Raw genomic sequence first — 18,570 nt, forward strand, 5'->3', positions numbered from 1 at the left:
TGTATTAAACCCAGTCCTGCACTGTAGACATTTGCAGATTTCTGGAAATTTTAGAAATAATGTAGATTTAATGCTGTGGGATTATGGGACTGAGTACACTGCATTTGGGTGGTTGCGGGGAAATATTTGCAGGATGTTGAGCTCATGTAGAAGAAGCTACAATTTAATTAAAAGATGTGCTGTATATATCTTTGAGTGTTCCATCAACTTAATGAAATATTGAGATAAAAGAAGCTGGTTTTAATTATACTCTTTCCACCTTGTGAACTTGGTTTGTTTTTAATTCATTTTCATTATTGTGTGCACCTTTCCCAAACCCAGACCTCTATGTACCAGATTAGAAGAGGTTACACTAAAGTTCCCAGTTTATTAGGGATTTTAGCAGTGGATCCACACCACCCATTCATTACAAGGCACATGAATAACAAGCACAATATACTTAATTGATTGAGATACACTTGCCAAATACTGATGACTGAATTAGTATCATGCACTTATGGCATCTCAAAGTTCTTCGCTCCATCTATGGGTAGGGACAGTAAAGGCACGTTTTTCCTGGACTCTTTCAAGAGAAGACAATTTCTCCAAAATTTTCAGTGCATTCTAACTACAGCACAGCACAGCATATAACAACTTCTTTCCTGTTCCTCGGGTTATTTATATGTTTGTACATGTGAGAAAACTGCATTTCCCCAACCATCATTTTGCATAGTCCTTAATGCCCTAGAATTAGCAATACTCCAGAACATTATAAAAGAAAAATGGCAAGAATGACTCTGTGAAAATGACAGATAATATTTCAGAAAACTAATTCTCTTCTATCTGTGGCACTTATAGGAAACAATAGCCGTATTTAGCCTGTGCCACTAGCTTCTTCATTCATATGTTAGTTTTAATCATTCCAAGTAAGAGAACAAAGTTTTTCTTATTTGATTTAAACCCCACCCTCTGAATAATTTATCCCAGATGGCCCCTTTGCATATCCTTAATATCCTGGTCAATCAACACATCAAAAACACTGACAGCAAAGAATGCAGTAGGATTGATATAAATTTAATCAATCAATACTTTCTTCCATCATAAGTGGATAACTTTATCATCTTTTCATACTAAGATTGTGCAGGTGTCCATATTAAGTCTTCTCCTTTGCATTGCTATTTGATGGTTCTTGAAGATAATGAAGATTATCTGAAGAGTAATGTTGACGTAGCCATGAACTCTTCCTGAACTCTTTCTTTTCTTAGTCAAAGCAGTCAGCATATGATTTAGAGATCTGAGATCTTACATTGTTCAGATTCTTCAACTACATATAATATAATTCCAGATTCACTGGAGTTAGATCTTCTAGAGCAGGCCTGTCAAAATGGCAGCCCATGGGCTGGATGCGTCATGCGCAGGCCACACCCAACCCGTCTCTACAAAGGCAAAAATATTGTGATACATAAGTGGTGGGATTCAGCCTGTTTGGGAGTACTGGTAGTTAAATTGCTGCCTGGCCCCACTCCTCCCTACCCCTTCCAGGAGTCCCCACGTGCCCCATTTTGGCTCCTAGGTAAGTTCAGGGAGGCCTACTAGGCCCAAAACACAGGTCGGGGGGCAGCATGTCCCCCCCGGTCCATTTTTTCTCCCAGGGGGCTGCAGGAGGCCGAGTGCTGCCTGTCACACCCCTGGCCACGTCCACTATGGCCATGCCCACCCATCCGGTCATTAGGGGAGAGGACCAGTTGTTAAATTATTATTGCAAAATATGATCCCATGATCTTCAGGCACTGCAACCATCATGAATACGAATCAGTTGTCAAGCATCTGAATGTAAATCACATGATCATGGGGATGCTACAATGGTCAGAAGTGTAAAAAATGGTCAGAAGTGCTGTTGTAACTTCAAATCAGGGTTGGGTTCTAAATTTTTTTACTATCGGTTGTGTGGGTGTGGCTTATTTTGTGGGCGTGGCTTGATGGTCATGTGACAATTCCTTAGGATTTAGCAGAGGTACTGGTCTACCAGTACAGCAGAGCTGTACCGGTCTACTCATTTGTTTTTGGAGGCACTGGTCTACCCATTTATTTTTGCAGGCACCGGTCTACTCATTTATTTTTGTAGGCACTGGTCTACTCATTTGTTTTCTTTTAACACTGATCAGCTGTAGGGCGGCCCTTTGAAGCCCTGTGGCAAGAGTTTAAATATTTTTTTCCCTCTAGCCGATCAGCTGGGACTCAGGAGGCAGCAATAGATTGGGGGTGGGGCCAAATAAAAAGTAAGAATAATGCAGGGGGGGTGGAGGGGGCAGAATCGGTTCGGTGATGTCATATCGTCACCGCTACCGGCTCGGCGGAACCGGGCGGAACCAGGCGGAACCCACCACTGCTTCAAATGGTCACTAAATGAACTGTTATAAATTGAGGATTACCCGTAATTTACTAATCGTCCTTGAGCAAAAACAAAATTTCAGGATTTCTGAAAATTTTGCAAGGAGAAAGCCAACACTCAACCTCACTCACTTCCTGAGATTCTCCAGCACATCTTGTTTTGGAGGAAATGCAGAAAGATTTATTCTGCAGGATTTGGACAAAGGGATACACCAAAGGGAGAAGGGCGGTATACAAATTAAATAAATAAATAAATAAATAAATAAATAAATAAATAAATAAATAAATAAAATCCCAACTGGAAGTCCAGAGAAAAGGAGAAGGAAAGACAAAACAAATGAATGTGTTAATCAGCTACTTGACAAAATGCAGACTGGAAACTGTTTTGTATTCTTGAGCATCTTATTTTCAAACTGCATATTCAGGGGTGGGCTTCAGATCCTTTAGTAACAGGTTCGCTGCCCCATTGCTGGGTGGGCATGGCCATGGTGGGCATGGCCTAGTCAGCTGCCTGGAGCACAGCAGGGGGGGGGGCGGAGAGCGTTTTTTGCCTTCCCCAGGCTCCAGAGGCTTTCCTTGAGCCTCCAGGAGGGTGAAAACTGCTTCCCCCGGGGTCTGGAGGCCCTCTGGAGGCCAGAAACAGGCCCATTTCCAGACTTTCAGAACTTCCGGTAGGTCCGTTTTTTGCCCTCCCAGACCCTCCGCGAGGCCCCTGCATTTACCTGGAATGATGAACAGACTGCGTGGAGATTCCTGGTAGGGGAGGAGTGGGGTGGGCGTGGCCAACCAGGGGTTGCATTTGGGGGTTTGCCAAACCCCGGTGATCCTTGTCTAGAGAATTGCCCGAACTCTGCCAAGCCCCCAGGAGCCCACCCCTGCATACTTTTCATATTGCATTACCTTGCAACTTTTTTTAGGAATAGGCTCCCTTTACTTTTTATATAAAACATTTTCCAAGAAATAAACATAATTAATTTATTCATCGTTATTTCTTTAAACTGTAAGCAGAACTAGATCTATGGAGTTATGAATGAAGAGTTGATTAATTAGTGACAGAAGCAATTTGAGATAACGAAGGACCGAATGCTGTTTGTTTGGAGAGATGCCAGGTACTCACAATTAATTTCGTTACTGACTCGATTATATGCATGCTGCTTCCTAAATCAAATGAGCATTTTGCTGAAAGGTAATATCGCCAATAGTTTTCCCCCTCGTTGCTTTACACAGAGTGATATTTCAAAAGAGCTGAGAATCTGGCTTGTATTGTTGATACAAGGTAAGGCTCTGCAGATCCAGGTCTACAAGGCAGTTTTTCTTGCTCCATTTAGAGGAAGTAAGGCACTGTTTCACACAGCTTTATTTTAAATGGGATGGGTTTTTTTCTCCTACCCTCTAAATTGTACCCCAGTTTGAGTCAGTGTTTGTGCAATCTTAAGAATATGATCAAACCAACAGATCAAAAGCACAGATTGCCGAAATAGTTCTTTTATTATGTGTTAGAAAGAGTCTCTGGCAGACAGATCTAGATGGCAAAAGGACCAATTACTTTCAATCACCGCTTCCATGATCCCATTGTATACATCAATTCTAGTAACGACAGGGAATGAAGATGATATTAAAAGAATTCAAGGATGAACTTTGCACACTGAGCCTGACAAGGTGGCTCAGTGGCTAAGACACTGAGCTTGTCGATCAGAAAGGTTGGCAGTTCGGTGGTTCGACTCCCTAGTACAGGTCTCCTGGGTGAGTAGGGGGTTGGGCTAGATGAACTCCAAAATCCCTTCCAACTCTGTTACTGTTACAACTGGGAATGGACAAACATCTTCCTTTAGCTATTTGTATTTACATTGCTGATTGTGGGACTTGGCAAAATCACCAAAGATGTAACCAAAAGCCACATAAGATAACAAATATTGCTAATCCCTGGATCCATTTAAAAAAAAAATTAGAATAGGGATGTGATTTTCAGTGATTTATAGGCTCTTCCTTGGAACCTCTTTTGTTAATCCAAAGGAGTTTGGAGAATCTTTAAGTCCAGCCTGGTTGAATCCCAAATGCACAGAGGCCTATCATGGACCTTCACTTAGTATAATAGCATCTGGGAAATGTCTGGGCCTTACAGGAACTGAATTTAGCTCCTCTGGTGGATTGCCTTCTTAGATTTCAAAAGCAGAGTCTTCCCATGTTCTCTCTGTGTTGGGCTTTGAGGACTGGGAGAGCCAGCTAATTTCATCCTGATAGCTGGCTCCAGAATCAGGCAAAGAAATGGTATGACAAGGGCCTATCCTATGAATTGATCTGAGACCCCAGTTCCTGGAGAATCCTGACTTTAGGAAACCAAGAAGTAGACCAAGCTAATTAGGCCAGGCAGCACTGGCAAGCAGATACTCATAAGCCCCTTTCCCTTCCAACTGTCAGAAGATCCATCTACTACCAATCTTTGGAAGACAAGAATGGTGTGTTTATACAGCCACACATTACAGAGGAAATATATTTTTTCTGTCTCTCTGCTCCACCCTTTCTTTGTGTCCAAAACCTTCTCTCTACTTAATTTTCATCCCCATACAAAGCAGATCCTGTGCAAAAAGAACTCCCATTGTGCACATGTGTAGAGAATGGGGGTGAATCCTACAAGTTGTAAATTTATTTCCCTTTTTGCTATGGCAAAAAGCCTGAAAAATATGGATTTCTGTGGTGTTGCAGGAATTTCTATCTTTCTCTTTCTGCCTTCCCCTTCTGTAGCTGAATACTATGTAAAACAAATAACTCATTGAATGTCCATTTCCTTGACCCCTTGGAATTCCTGCTTTAGTTTTCTTCTATGAAACTGAATATGCTGTTTCTTGGAACTTTTGTCTTTCTTTCATTGAATTTAACAGTGTGCTAAGCATATTATTGTTAACCACTTATTATTTAATCAATGGTCGAGGCCACCAGAAGAGCAAGAGCTAAAACTTTGTATCTCCCTTGACATCTAAAGTGGTAAAAAAGGAAGAGAAGAAGAAAGAAGAAAGAAGAGGAAGAGGAAGAGGAAGAAGAAAAGAAAGAAGGAGGAGGAGGAGAAGGAGAAGGAGAAGGAGGAGGAGGAGGAGAAGGAGAAGGAGAAGGAGAAGAAGACGACTTGTAATTTAATTGTCTTTTGTGCTATGAACCTCAAATGTTAATTAATACATTGTATTGCTTGATTGCTAATTATAATTTCATTTTTAAAGTTCCAGATTGCATAGGTATTTTAGTAACCCATCAGATTCCCAAAAAATTGGTGCTGTGAGAACATCCAGTTGGTCACAAAACACTTCAGTTGTGAAATGAAACATCTCATCAAAGAACTAAAAACACTAGGACAAACTGATATTCCAAAATTGAACTGAAGTGATTTTTTTAAAAATTTTTCTGTAGAGTTTCTCTAGATTTTTTGGGGGGTGGGGGGGGAGATAGTCTGGAGAATTTTTCACCTGATTTCTTGTCATATGATTTCACTGACATATTATTTTGCAGACAGATCTTATTCCTAATCTTCTATGTTATGCCTCGAGATTGTCCTAAGTGTGGGGAAGAAAATGCAGAGGGTGGATACCAATACAATTGTTAGATTTCTTTTTACCAAAAAAAGTAATGTTAAAAATAGGAAAGAAGGATGTAAAAACCAATGTAAAGCTGGCCATGTACATTTTTCTTTAGTGAATCCATTTTGTCACAAGGAATAGGAAGAGGATGTGTGTGGATATTAGAATGCAATAGTAACGCTAGCTGCATGACTAACAGCATGAAGGGTGAAAGTGCTAAACTAATTGAATACAGCAAAAGCAAAGGAATAATTTAATTACTGGGTTAATTAAACATGGACATGTATTACACTTCATGTTTTTCATTATGGTAGTTAACGTTGTGAGGAATTTCTCCTCAGTCTCTTCCCGCCAATCCCTTACTGGAATTCCTTTCATTTCAATGTTGATGAAATGGTGAATAAGCTTTTCATTTTATCTAGAGGCAAAGCTGAATTTGCCTACAACTGGAAGAACTTAAAATGTGTATGTGTGTATATGTGTGTATGTTTTACCCTTGCACTCTTTATAAACCCCTTGGGGTACACCCGGAGGCTCCAACTGGTGCAGAATGCGGCCGCGCGGGGGATTATGGGAGCGACTGGGCGCTCCCATGTGACTCCTCTCCTGCGCGAGCTGCATTGGCTTCCGGTGGACTTCCGGGTGCGCTTCAAGGTGTTGGTGACCACCTTTAAAGCGCTCCATGGCTTAGGGCCGGGGTACTTACGGGACCGCCTTCTGCCACCAATTGCCTCCCACCGGCCAGTTCGCTCCCACAGAGAGGGCCTCCTTAGGGTGCCGTCGGCTAGACAATGCCGGCTGGCGACCCCCAGGAGGAGAGCCTTCTCTGTGGTGGCACCTACCCTTTGGAACAATCTACCCCCAGAGATACGAGTGATCTCCGACCTCCGGACCTTTCGTCGGGCCCTAAAAACTCATCTCTTTCAGTTAGCCGGTCTCTCTTGATTTTATGATTTTATGGTTGGTTTTAAATTTTGATATGGATTTTAAATTGATAAATTTTAAACTATGGGCCAAATTTAATTATTTTAAATCTATTTTTAATCGTATTTATGTATAAATGTTTTTATTTTGGCTGTTCACCGCCCTGAGTCCGAAAGGAGAAGGGCGGTATAGAAATTCGAATAATAAATAAATAAATAAATAAACTCTGTCATTTTATCATAACCAACCAGATCAATAGTATTCTTGGAATAACTAATTCTTTTATCACGTGTACCTGTTTGTCTGTTTTTTTTTGTGTGTGTGTAAAAACTCATTGTTGAAATAAGTGGTTCATTTTCAAAGCATCCTCATCCAATAGATATGATTCTCATTCAGTTGTCTCCAATTTACAGCACTAGGGAAGGTATGAGTGAGCTGTCAAAGAAGATTTTTGTGAAGGATTATTCAGTCAAGACACTCAAGGAAACACGAGAAAGAAAGAAAAATAATCTTGCTTCAATTTAATATGAGACAGAGAGAATTTTAGATGGACTTTCAAGATTTTATTAAGTCCTAGAACAATAAACTACCATTCCTGGAATCTGTTCCTTGACTTGTTTTACCTGAAAGGGTCTATGACAACTCATCACAGCTAAATTGGTATAGCCAACTTGCCATGGCCAACTCACCAAGGCCAACTCACCAAGGCCAACTCACCATAGAGCAACTTGCCTCAGGACAAGAGTTATACTAATATCAAAGAAATGGTGGAATAGAATCATTAAAGAAAGAATGCAGATGGAGGAACAAAATGAAATATGAATGACAAAAAATAAAATATTTTTAAATTAATATTAAATAATTGAATAGAATTGTTGAATTGTCCTGTGGCCAGTTGTCTCATGGCAAGTTGGCCATGGTGAGCTGTCCCCTGGCCAGTTGGTCTAGACCAATTGGCCATGGCAAGTTGTCCCATTCTGCTTAATAGCGTATTCCTGCCACCCCCAATAGATCATATGTATTCAGAAAATTAGATATATTTTCCAAAATGCATCTCTAGCTTTTGTATTATGATCATTCACAGTGGCTTAATAAGTAACTGTAATCAATCTATTCCTATGTTACGTTTCATCAACGATGAAAACATGGGAATTAATGAAGTATTCAAGTAGGATGAGAGTTCTGCATCTAAAAGAGGAAAAAGCCTAAGTTAGCAGTGTCAAGGATGGCTCCTGGGAAGAAAATAGAATGGAAGAAAAGGATAGGCAGGAAAAAAGCAAGAACAAAAATAGAGCAACTGCACAAAGAAAAAGAACAGGTAGTCCTCAGTCTACAACTCAGTAGTGGGTTGGCCCCGGTTCAAACCGGTTTGCAAGAACCTATAGTAAAACTGGCGGGAGGCCCCACTCACTGCCCAGATGTCATAATCAGCAATCTGCGCAACTTCACCGTTCGCTTACTACCGTTCGTTTACTACCGTTGTGAACTGGTAGTAAAGGTAAGTAGAACCCACCCCTGCTACAACTCAGTGGTGGGTTGCTACCAGTTTGCCCCAGATCAGGCGAACCGGTAGCGGCAGCAGCGGGAGGCTCCGCCCACCCGCCGGGACGCTTTTGCGCGTGTCCACAAGCAAACCAGTAGCAACAGGTTTTGAAACCCACCCCTGCTACAACTGTTTATTTAACAATGGTTCAAAGTTACCAAGGGTTTGAAAAAATGTGACTTATGATCTGTTCTTGAAATTATCACTGTCAGGCTATCCCCACAGTCATGTGATCACAAATGGAAAACTTGGCCTCTGGCTTGCATTTATGACAGTTGTGGCAACTTGCAATCAGATGATGACAATTCCAGCCAACTTCAAATAAGCAAAGCCAATTGGGGAAGCCAGATTCAACTATGTGGTTCATTGCATGAATCATTTAAGGACCACAATAGAAATATACTGGGTAGGTCTAGATGTTCTCCAAAGTAGCTTCCAAACTTTGATTTACCTAGAGGTGAAGTTGTGCTGATAGTATTGTTGTGACCCGCTGGCGGCCAACAGAGCTGGCAGCAGAGTCGGACAGTGAGGAGGTTGGGGAGGAATATGCGCCAGTCCTGGGGGCTGAGGAAAGCTCGGACGAGGGCTCTGTGTCAGAGGCAGAGAGGGAGCTAGACAGCAGTGAGGCAGAGGAACAGCTGGAGCCTGTTCCCAGTGTGTGCATGCACAGAGCTGCCAGAAGACAAGAACAACTCAGAAAGCAGGGTTGACTTGGGAGTAAAGCCACACCTTGGGGGTAATTGGCCCCTCCCATAGGAAACAAAAGAGGAGCAAATGGGGAGTGGGCTTTTGCAGGAAACAATTTGTTCGTTACGTGACTCTGAGCCAAGTTTTTCCTTGTACTGCGTTTGGAAATTAGTTACCTGGCAGCCTTCCAAATGAGATAAGGTCTGTGTTTATAAATATTCCTTTGAAAAACTGTTTGGACAGGCCTTGATGAATGAATGAAAGGAATTCACAGTCGTGTAAATAAAAGAGGTTTTGCTGGGACTAAGACTCTGCATCCTGCTTTTTAAGGGAGCCTAGGTCAGAACAAGTATCTTTCTTTTGTCAGATAGTCAAGACCCGGATTTTTATTCTACATTTGGGACTTAACATTTAGAGTCTGATCATGATTTGTGTTTCTTAAACATCTCACTGTTTATTTCTCTTGCTTTACATCCATGTCTTTCACTTGCTTTTATTTTACCCGGTTCTTAATATACTGTAATCAGCTATGAGATATTCTGTATGTTTACGAGGCTTACAAATAGTATATATATACATAAATAGAATGCTTAATTGTACCTAGAGATGAAGCCAAATGGCCTTTTGAAATTCTCCACCAAATTTGTGGGCAAAGAAATTGGGTGGATGATTTTCCCTGAAGTCCCCCAGGGAGAAAGTGACATTTTCCAACCATTTCTCAAGAGCTGGGTTACCTCTTGCAATGATAATAGCCCTGCTCCCAAAGAAGCCTCATGGGAGATGCTTCCAGAGGATGCCTTTTAAAGGACAAGTGAAGTGCAACACACCAGAGATGCTGCAGACCCTGCAGAGATTACTTGCGCTGAAGGACGGGAACTTTAGCCAACTTGTAACACAATAAGAACGTGTTAATTCATCCATGAACATTTATACAAAAATCATTCCACTTTTCTAAAGCCCAATTTTTTAATCAAATTGAATACAGGTAGTCTTCAACTTACCACAGTTCCTTTAGAGACCATTTGAAGTTACAACATCACTGGAAAAAAATGTTTTTCATACTAAACACATGTAGCATCCCCATGGTCATGTGATCAAAATTTTGACGCTTGGCAACTGGTTCATATTTATGGCAATTGCAGCAAGGGGTTCTCTGCCCAGTTGGTGAGTGGGTCTGGCCATGGTGGGCGTGGCCTAGTCGGACTCCTGCACCATGGTGGGAGGGGCGTTTTTGCCTTCCCTGGGCTCCAGAGGCTTTTCTTGAGCCTCCAGGAAGGCGAAAATGGCCTCCCCAGGCTCCGAAGGCCCTCTGGAGGCTGGAAATGGGCCTATTTCTGGCCTTCCCAAACTTCCGGTAGGCCCATTTTTCAGCCTCCCCAAAGCTCCGTGCACTCCCTGCATTTACCTGCATCCAAAACGGGCCACATGGGGACTCCTGGGAGGGATGGGGTGGTGTGGGCAGGGCCAGCCAGGAGTGAGATTTGGGGTTTCTCCGAACTGCACAGAATCTTAGCTAGAGGTTCTCCGAAACCCCCGCGAACTTCCAGCAGCCCACCCCTGAATTGCAGTGTCCTGGGGGTCATGTGATCACCTTTTGTGACCTTCTTACAAGCAAAGTCAACGGGGAAGCCAGATTCACTTAACAACCAAATTTCTAATTTAACAATGGTGATGCATTTAACATTTGTGGCAGGCAAGGTCGCAAAATGAGGCAAAATTCACTTAACAACTGTCTCAGTTAGCAACATAAATTTTGGGCTCAATTGTGGTCATAAGTTGAGGACTACCTGTAATGCAGAGCTTCTCTGTCTGTCACTAGTTGTGCTTCTCATTAGATTCAATTCGAAAAAATAGTTTGAGTGGGAGGAAAAAATTACTTATCCTGTATGCTCTGTCCTGATTATTGAGCCATTATTCCACCATGTAATTTCCTTATACCAGGGGTGTCAAACTCAAGGCCCAGGGGCCGGATCTGGCCCACTGGGTGCTTAGATCTGGCCCATGGGGCTGCCCTGGAAACAGCAAAGGACTGGCCCAGGGTGCCTCTGCCAGCAAAAAAGGAGCTTGAGAAGTCCACAGGCGGCCCTCCTGAGCTCCATTTTCACTGGCAGAGGGTTGCAGGAGGCCATCACAGCCGAAAACAGAGTTCGGGAGGCCATTTTCGCTAGCAGAGCGCTCAGTCCACCACAGGTGCCCCTGACATGAGTGACATTTAGCTAGCCACACCCCCTGGCCACATCCCCCCCGCGATCAAACACAATCTTAATGCAGCCCTCAATGAAATCAAGTTTGACACCCCTGCCTTACACCATCATTTTAGGTTTGCTTTTAATTGAAAAGTTAATATCACTTCTTTGGCTTTTACATATTTGTGCAAGTAGGATTATTATTGTTGTGCTTCTTATTAGTTTTGTTTCAAATGAGTCTAAAGTTAGAAACACAGTGCCTCTAGTCTGGAAACAGAAAGTTCTAGCCTTTTAGGTATTTAGCCCAACGTATTGTAATAAAAGTGATAAAAATTGCAGGTTATGTGAAGATTGCCTCTGGTTACAATGATAAATGCTAGTTTTGGATGCCCTATAAAAAAAAGACTTCAGAAGTTAAATGTACTTTCAAGCAAATACGTCTTGCTGTCTGGTTTTCTTTTAACCATTATGACATAGATCAGTTTTTCTCTGAATGTCTCTAAACCCTGCTTCTTATATTTCTTGTTGTATACATTATTATTTTTTTTTAAAAAAAATGTCCTTCAAGGTTGCTTCTCAATAAAAGATCTGAAATTCATTCTCCAATATGTGTGTGTGTGTGTGTGAAATCTAATCCAAAGAGAATATTTCTTACTATCATTAAAGTACATTAATAATAAAGCTAAAGAAACTCTGCCATTCTAGTAATTAGTTTGGCAAAATTTATTAGAAGTGTCACTAGATGTTCATTTCACAGCTTTCATCCCCAGAAGAGGCAACATTGCCAGTGCTAATAATTGAAATTTACTGAAATGCAAGGTAAAGTAATGATGCAGAAAACTTTGTTACTGTTAGCAAGCAAGAAAGCCAGGTAGACAATTTGATGGGTGATATCCATGGTATTTGGGAGTGACAGTGAGCATTGAAGCAATCGCTATCAGGGTAGATATGATGCGAGACTGTAAATTGGTCATTGCCAGGAAAAGCAATCAGGCTGATGACTGGTTTTCTTGTAGCTTGGCTAAGGAAATACTAGAAAAATACTAAGAAAGCAGTATTTCAGTATTTTAGGGGCTGCCACAAAGAAGATGGGGGCAACTTATTTTCCAAACCACCAGGAAGCAAGACAAGAAACAATGGATGGAAACTAATCAAGGAGAAAAGCAAACTGGAATGAAGGAGAAATTTCCTAACAGTGAGGACAATTAACCAGTGGAACAACTTGCGTCCAGAAGCTTCATCCCCGGAGGTTTTTAAGAAGAGACTGGACATCCACTTGTCTCACATTGTATAGGGTCTCCTGCTTGAGCAGGGGATAGGACTGGAAGACCTCCAAGATCCCCTCCAGCTCTGTTCTGATTGATTGAAAAATGAAGATGACAAAGGGATTTGTACCTCCAACCTGAATGCTCTGCTCTTCAATGCCAGTTCAGTTGTTTGTAAAATAACTATCATCCACTCCTTCGGTAGCCTTAAGGAACAGATTAGACTTCTGTGATAACCGTCAACCTCTCTAAGATTGTATCTGGATCCATAAAGACAACAGGATATTCATTAGATTTGCTTTTCTGTCTAAATGTAGCTGGTGAACTGAAGGTAAAGAACCTTCAGTTTGGTAATTACAGACAGATTGTATGCTGATCAGTGTTTGTAGTAATGGAGTACCAGTTAAAATGATCCCATCCAGGTCAGTGGTAAAATCCAGTTTTTTTACTACCAGTTCTGTGGACGTGGCTTGGTGGGTGTGGCAGGGGAAGGATATTGCAAAATCTCCATTCCCACCCCACTCTGGGGCCACCCAGAGGTGGTATTTGCCGGTTGTCTGAACTGCTCAAAATTTCCGCTACCGGTTCTCCAGAACCTGTCAGAGCCTGCTGGATTTCACCGCTGGTTTACAGAGTCAGCATATTGCTCCCAACAATCTGGGTCCTCATTTTACCGACCTCAGAAGGATGGAAGGCTGAGTCATCCTTGAGCCGGTGAGAATCGAACTGCTGAACTGCTGGCAGCCGGCAGAAGTAGCCTGCAGTACTGCATTCTAACCACTGCACCACATGGCTCTTAACATGGCCTCTTAAATATGACTATTTAAAAGGCTGCCTTTCCTGTTAACTTGTGCACAAGAGGCCCTTTATCCAAACTTCTCAATTTCTCATATGCCTGTCCTTTTGGATGCCTTCTTTGACATTCCTAGGCAGAAAAGCATGCCCTCTTGAGAGCTGCGTTTATCTTCACATGCTCAGTGTTTAGAAAAATCTATAAAACTACATATTTTTTGTTAGGCATCATTAGATCAACATTTTTCAAAATGGAGAGCCATGAACTCTACAGTGTTACTTGAGAATGAAATATGGGGCCAGGAGACAGAATGCCTTCTATGCCAGTGCTCTCCAGAACAACTTTCATAGCTTTCTTGACTATTTAAAGAATTTATAAAGCTGTTTTCACATCAGTGACCATGGGTGGCATATAAACATTAAAATCCCTGTGACACTATGCAACACATGATGACCTAGATAAAACAAAACAATACCCGAAAACAAAAATCCACATCATCAAAAGAATAGAGTAGAGTAGAGTAGAGTAGAGTAGAGTAAAGTAGAGTAGAGTAGAGTAGAGTAGAGTAGAGTAGAATAGAATAGAATAGAATAGAATAGAATAGAATAGAATAGAATAGAATAGAATAGAATAGAATAGAATAGAATAGAATAGAATAGAATTCTTTATTGGCCAAGTGTGATTGGACACACAAGGAATTTGTCTTGGTGCATATGCTCTCAGTGTACATAAAAGAAAAGATACATTCGTCAAGAATCATAAGGTACAACACTTAATGATAGTCATAGGGAAACAGTCAATATAAATCTTAAGGATATCAGCAACAAGGTTACAGTTATACAGTCATAAGTGGGAGGAGATGGTGGGAGGAGATGGTTGATAGGAATGATGAGAAGATTGATAGTAATGCAGACTTAGTAACTAGTTTGACAGTGTTGAAGGAATTATTTGTTTAGCAGAGTGATGGCGTTCGGGAAAAAAACTGTTCTTGTGTCTAGTTGTTCTGGTGTGCAGTGTGCTATAGCATCATTTTGAGGGTAGGAGTTGAAACAGTTTATGTCCAGGATGTGAGGGGTCTGTAAATATTTTCACAGCCCTCATCAATAGAGTTCACCTAATCTCCACAACCAAATGAAGGGGAACAGCCAGATCTTCAGAGTCTTATAAAAGTCATAGGTTTGAGACACAGTTGTGCTGAATATAATGCAAGACAATGTTTCGAGAGTCGAGAAGGGCTGACTCAGTTTTCCCTTTCCCTTTTCTCATTGTGTCTGATTTTCAAAGGAAAGTCTAATCATACTTCAAACGCCCAGGGCTTCCGTGCAACGCTTTGACCAATTGACCTGATATTCTCTCTGCAGATATACCTCGCTATAAAAAGTATCTATTTTACACGGCCTAACGGTCCATAGATAACCCAAGGCTTTTCCTGACTTCTCATATTGTTTTCAAATTTTAAGTGTACGGACAGCTTTTCAAATACAAGAGGTCTTCAGACCAAGATTTAAAAAAAAAAAAGATTTTTATCTTGGAGCTATTGAAAGGAATCCATCTTGTAAAATCTTCCTCTTGTGTGTAATATAATAATTTTGCAATATAAGTATTTCTATCAGTCCTGAATTGAAAGCAGAGTAATATATATCTTTATACCTAGCTGGGTTTGGGATAACTTGGGACATAAGTAATGCCAAAATAAGAACCAAAGAATATCAAGGAGTTATCTACCTGTTTAAAAAGACAATATATAGATGAGCCTTTATAATCTTGGGTGATAGACATGAGATATATTAATTTGTTGTGTTTGCTCTTATACATAGAATGCTACATACAAAGAAGATACAGGTAGCCCTTGACTTACAATCATTTGTTTAGCTACCATTCAAAGTTACATAAGAAGTGACTTAAGGTCCTCATACTTAATAACTGCCTTATCATCCCTGTAAGTGATGTGATTGACAATTTGGGGGCTTAGCAATTGGCATGTATTTCGGATGGTTGCAGAATACTAGGGACGCATGATTGCCATTTTCTACCTTCCCAAGCTGGCTTCTAACCAGCAAGGTCAAAGGGGAAACAAATTGTGATCATGTGATGATGCCTTGCTTAGTGACCGTGGGAAAAGGTTGCAAAATAAGGTGATGTCACATGATGTCTCACTTACTTACCACATCATTTAATGATGAATTTTCTGGTCCCAATTGTGGCTGTAAATTGAGGACTAACTGTAGGGTAACATACCAGATGATTGATTGATTTGATTTGATTTCTATAGTTGTCCATCTCAGCAAATGAATTTGGGTGGTTCACAATTCAATATCCCACTCCCACCTGTCTAACAGCCCTCCTGAAAGGCCTCCTTCATGTAGAACCAAAAGAAATAATTGCACAGACTCCAAATTATTTATCAATTATATATTATCAAGATTCTGAACATTAAACACTGCCATTATTGTTAATGGATTTCAGCTTTCTATGTATGCCATCACAAAGTTGTACCTCTCAGAGAGGACTGCTGTTCCCAACTTGATATTTCCTTATGTGTTTGAACTGGAAGTCCAAGAATTTTCAAACTACATGGGTATTCTGTGAGTTATAATCCCAAAGGCACCCAGTTGGAAAAGATTGAAATAGACTGTATTGTCTGTTCTGCATGGAAGAAGAAGAAAAATCCATAAGTCTGCAAAACTCTCCCTAAACTCCAAGGGAATATGTACATAAAGAAACATTCCTGGTGAAAATATTTATTTTGGGGTAGGATTCTAGAAGAAATAATAATAGTCTTCAGTGGAAAGGTGTGATATTTAATTTGTTCTGGTTGTGACTGCATCCTCTTTCTTAAGATGGATCACAGGTTGGGGTTGCTGTTAAATCTTGAGAAGAGTATCTATTTCTATGAAAGCATTTCTGCCAATGCAAAATGATATACAGTTTTATCTACACCTACAAATGATATTGTATGTTCTGCTAGAAACTAGATAGATCAAGCACCTACATTGTAAAGGGGATGGCCTCAGATCACTCATAAATTGCATCAGGAGAGGGAAAAAAAACCACAGATATTTATTGCAGTAACATTTTGACATGTAAAATTTCCTTCAAATCAAATTAGAGTCTTAGTGACTAAATGGACATGTCCAAGTAGTTTCTTTGTCAATAAGACAGATGTATTTTGCTACTGTTTGCTTCCAGATATTTTTCTTCATCTTGTCAGAATAACACAGTTAGAAGGGACTTTAGAGGTATTCTAGCCCAAACCCCTGCTCAAGCAGGAGACCCTATACCATTTCAGACAAATGGTTGTCCAATTGTCAGGTTTCGATGCTATCTCAAAATAAATGAATTTTCAAACTGCTGATCTTTGAGGAAATTTTCTCTTTATTGAGCATAGTGATCTGTCCCTGGCTCTTTCGCATTCAGCACTGACCTTTGGCCCCCCCAAGCCCTCCCTTTCCGATCCCCAATTCTCTGCGTCTCATTGGCTATCTTCCAAGCCACTCTCCTCATCCCATCTCCGTCAAATCACAGGAATGTCCCCCCTCCTCCCATCTCCGAGGAAACAGAATCTTCAAAGGAATTAAGTAGGCAAAAGTTCAAGCTTCTCCCCTCCTTTCATATGCCAGCGCTGGAATGCTGACACCAATCTCTTCTTCAAAACATCCAGTGTTGGAGCACTCACAATTTCTGGAGGCAACTCATTCCACTGATTAATGTTCTCACTGTTAGGAAATTTCTCCTTAGTTCTAAGTTGCTTCTCTCCTTAGAGAGAGAATTAGTTTCCATCCATTGCTTCTTGTCCAGGCATCAAGTGCTTTGGAGAATAGGTTCACCCCAGAGGTGGGTTTCAGCAGGTTTTGACCAGTTCTGGAGAACCGGTAGCAGAAATTTTGAGTAGTTCAGAGAACCGGTAGTAAAAATTCTGACTGACCCTGCCCTCATCTATTCTCTGCCTCCCGAGTCCCAGCTGATTGAGAGGAAATGGGGATTTTGCAGTAACCTTCCCCTGGATTGGGGTGGGAATGGAGATTTTACAGTATCCTTCCCCTGCCACGTCCACCAAGCCATGCCATGCCCACAAGCCACACCCACAGAACCGGTAGTAAATTTTTTTGAAACCCACTACTGGTTTACCCCCTTTCTTCATGGCAGCCCCTTAGGTATTGGACCACTGCTGTTTTATCACTCATAGTCCTTATTTTCATTAAACTAGACATACCCAATTCCTACAACCGTTCTTCATATGTTTTAGCCTCCTGTCCATTAATCCTCTTTGTCGTTCTCTTCTACTCTCTTTCTAGAGTTTCAATCTAGTTTACAGAAACTCTTATCTATGGGACTACTAATACATCAATTAATAGTATGTTAAGATCTTACCATTAATCTCTCATAGAATTTCACTTGAGTGATATTTAAGCATTTGTAAGGAGGAGAAACCTAGTTTGATGTAGTGGTTAAAGAACCAGGCTAGAAACAAGGAAACTGCGAATTCTGGTATCCATTTAGACTGGGTGACCATGAGCTAGACATTATCTCTTAGCTCTAGGAAAGACAAAGTGGCAAACCACTTCTCAAATTTTACCAAGAAAACTGTAAGTACTTCTCCAGGAGGTCACCAGGAATCAACTCTGAAGAAGGAAGGAAGGAAGGAAGGAAGGAAGGAAGGAAGGAAGGAAGGAAGGAAGGAAGTGCTGCGTCCCAGGCTTCACGTCGGTCCACAGAAGCCACTGCGCACTGATTGGTTGTTTCGTTTCTGGCGTGAGTATATAAGTAGCTGTCAGAGTGCTGACAGCCGCTGCTCCTGTTAGCCGAGCAGCCTTGCTAGCCGCCAAAGCTAGCAAAAGTGTTAACCGCACTTGTTAACCAATAAATCCTGTTAGCTTTCAAAGAACCTGTCTTGCCTCAGTCTGTTTGTCCCTACCAGGACATAACAGGAAGGAAGGAAGGAAGGAAGGAAGGAAGGAAGGAAGGAAGGAAGGAAGGAAGGAAGGAAGGAAGGAAGGAAGGAAGGACAGAATAATTTGTCCGTGTTTTTTCCCATTTGGCCTGAAATCAAATCTCATTTTAAGTTAAATAAGTACTATTTAAGTATAAACATTATTTATTGGACAATATGATTTATGTAATTAAATATGCATCTTCTGTTTTTATAATCCATTACAATTGGATATACACCACCTAATGATATTGAAAACCTAGCATTATTTTAATTGTCTATTGCATTCCCCCATTAATCATTAAT

General features: G+C 41.0%; 1 long non-coding RNA gene across 1 annotated transcript; it reads right to left on the reverse strand.

Annotated features, from left to right (window-relative positions):
• Nucleotides 1–1,037: 1,037 nt before the first annotated feature.
• LOC132711227 (uncharacterized) lies at nt 1,038–15,974 on the reverse strand. Its single transcript, XR_009622058.2, has 3 exons — nt 15,831–15,974; nt 12,672–12,801; nt 1,038–1,415 (listed from the first exon to the last, which is right to left on the reverse strand). It is a non-coding gene; the product is annotated as an uncharacterized LOC132711227 (long non-coding RNA).
• Between the last annotated feature and the right edge of the window lie 2,596 nt (nt 15,975–18,570).

This window comes from Pantherophis guttatus, chromosome 3 (assembly GCF_059756535.1).
Source record: "Pantherophis guttatus breed Tessera chromosome 3, ASM5975653v1, whole genome shotgun sequence".
NCBI lineage: Eukaryota > Metazoa > Chordata > Lepidosauria > Squamata > Colubridae > Pantherophis > Pantherophis guttatus.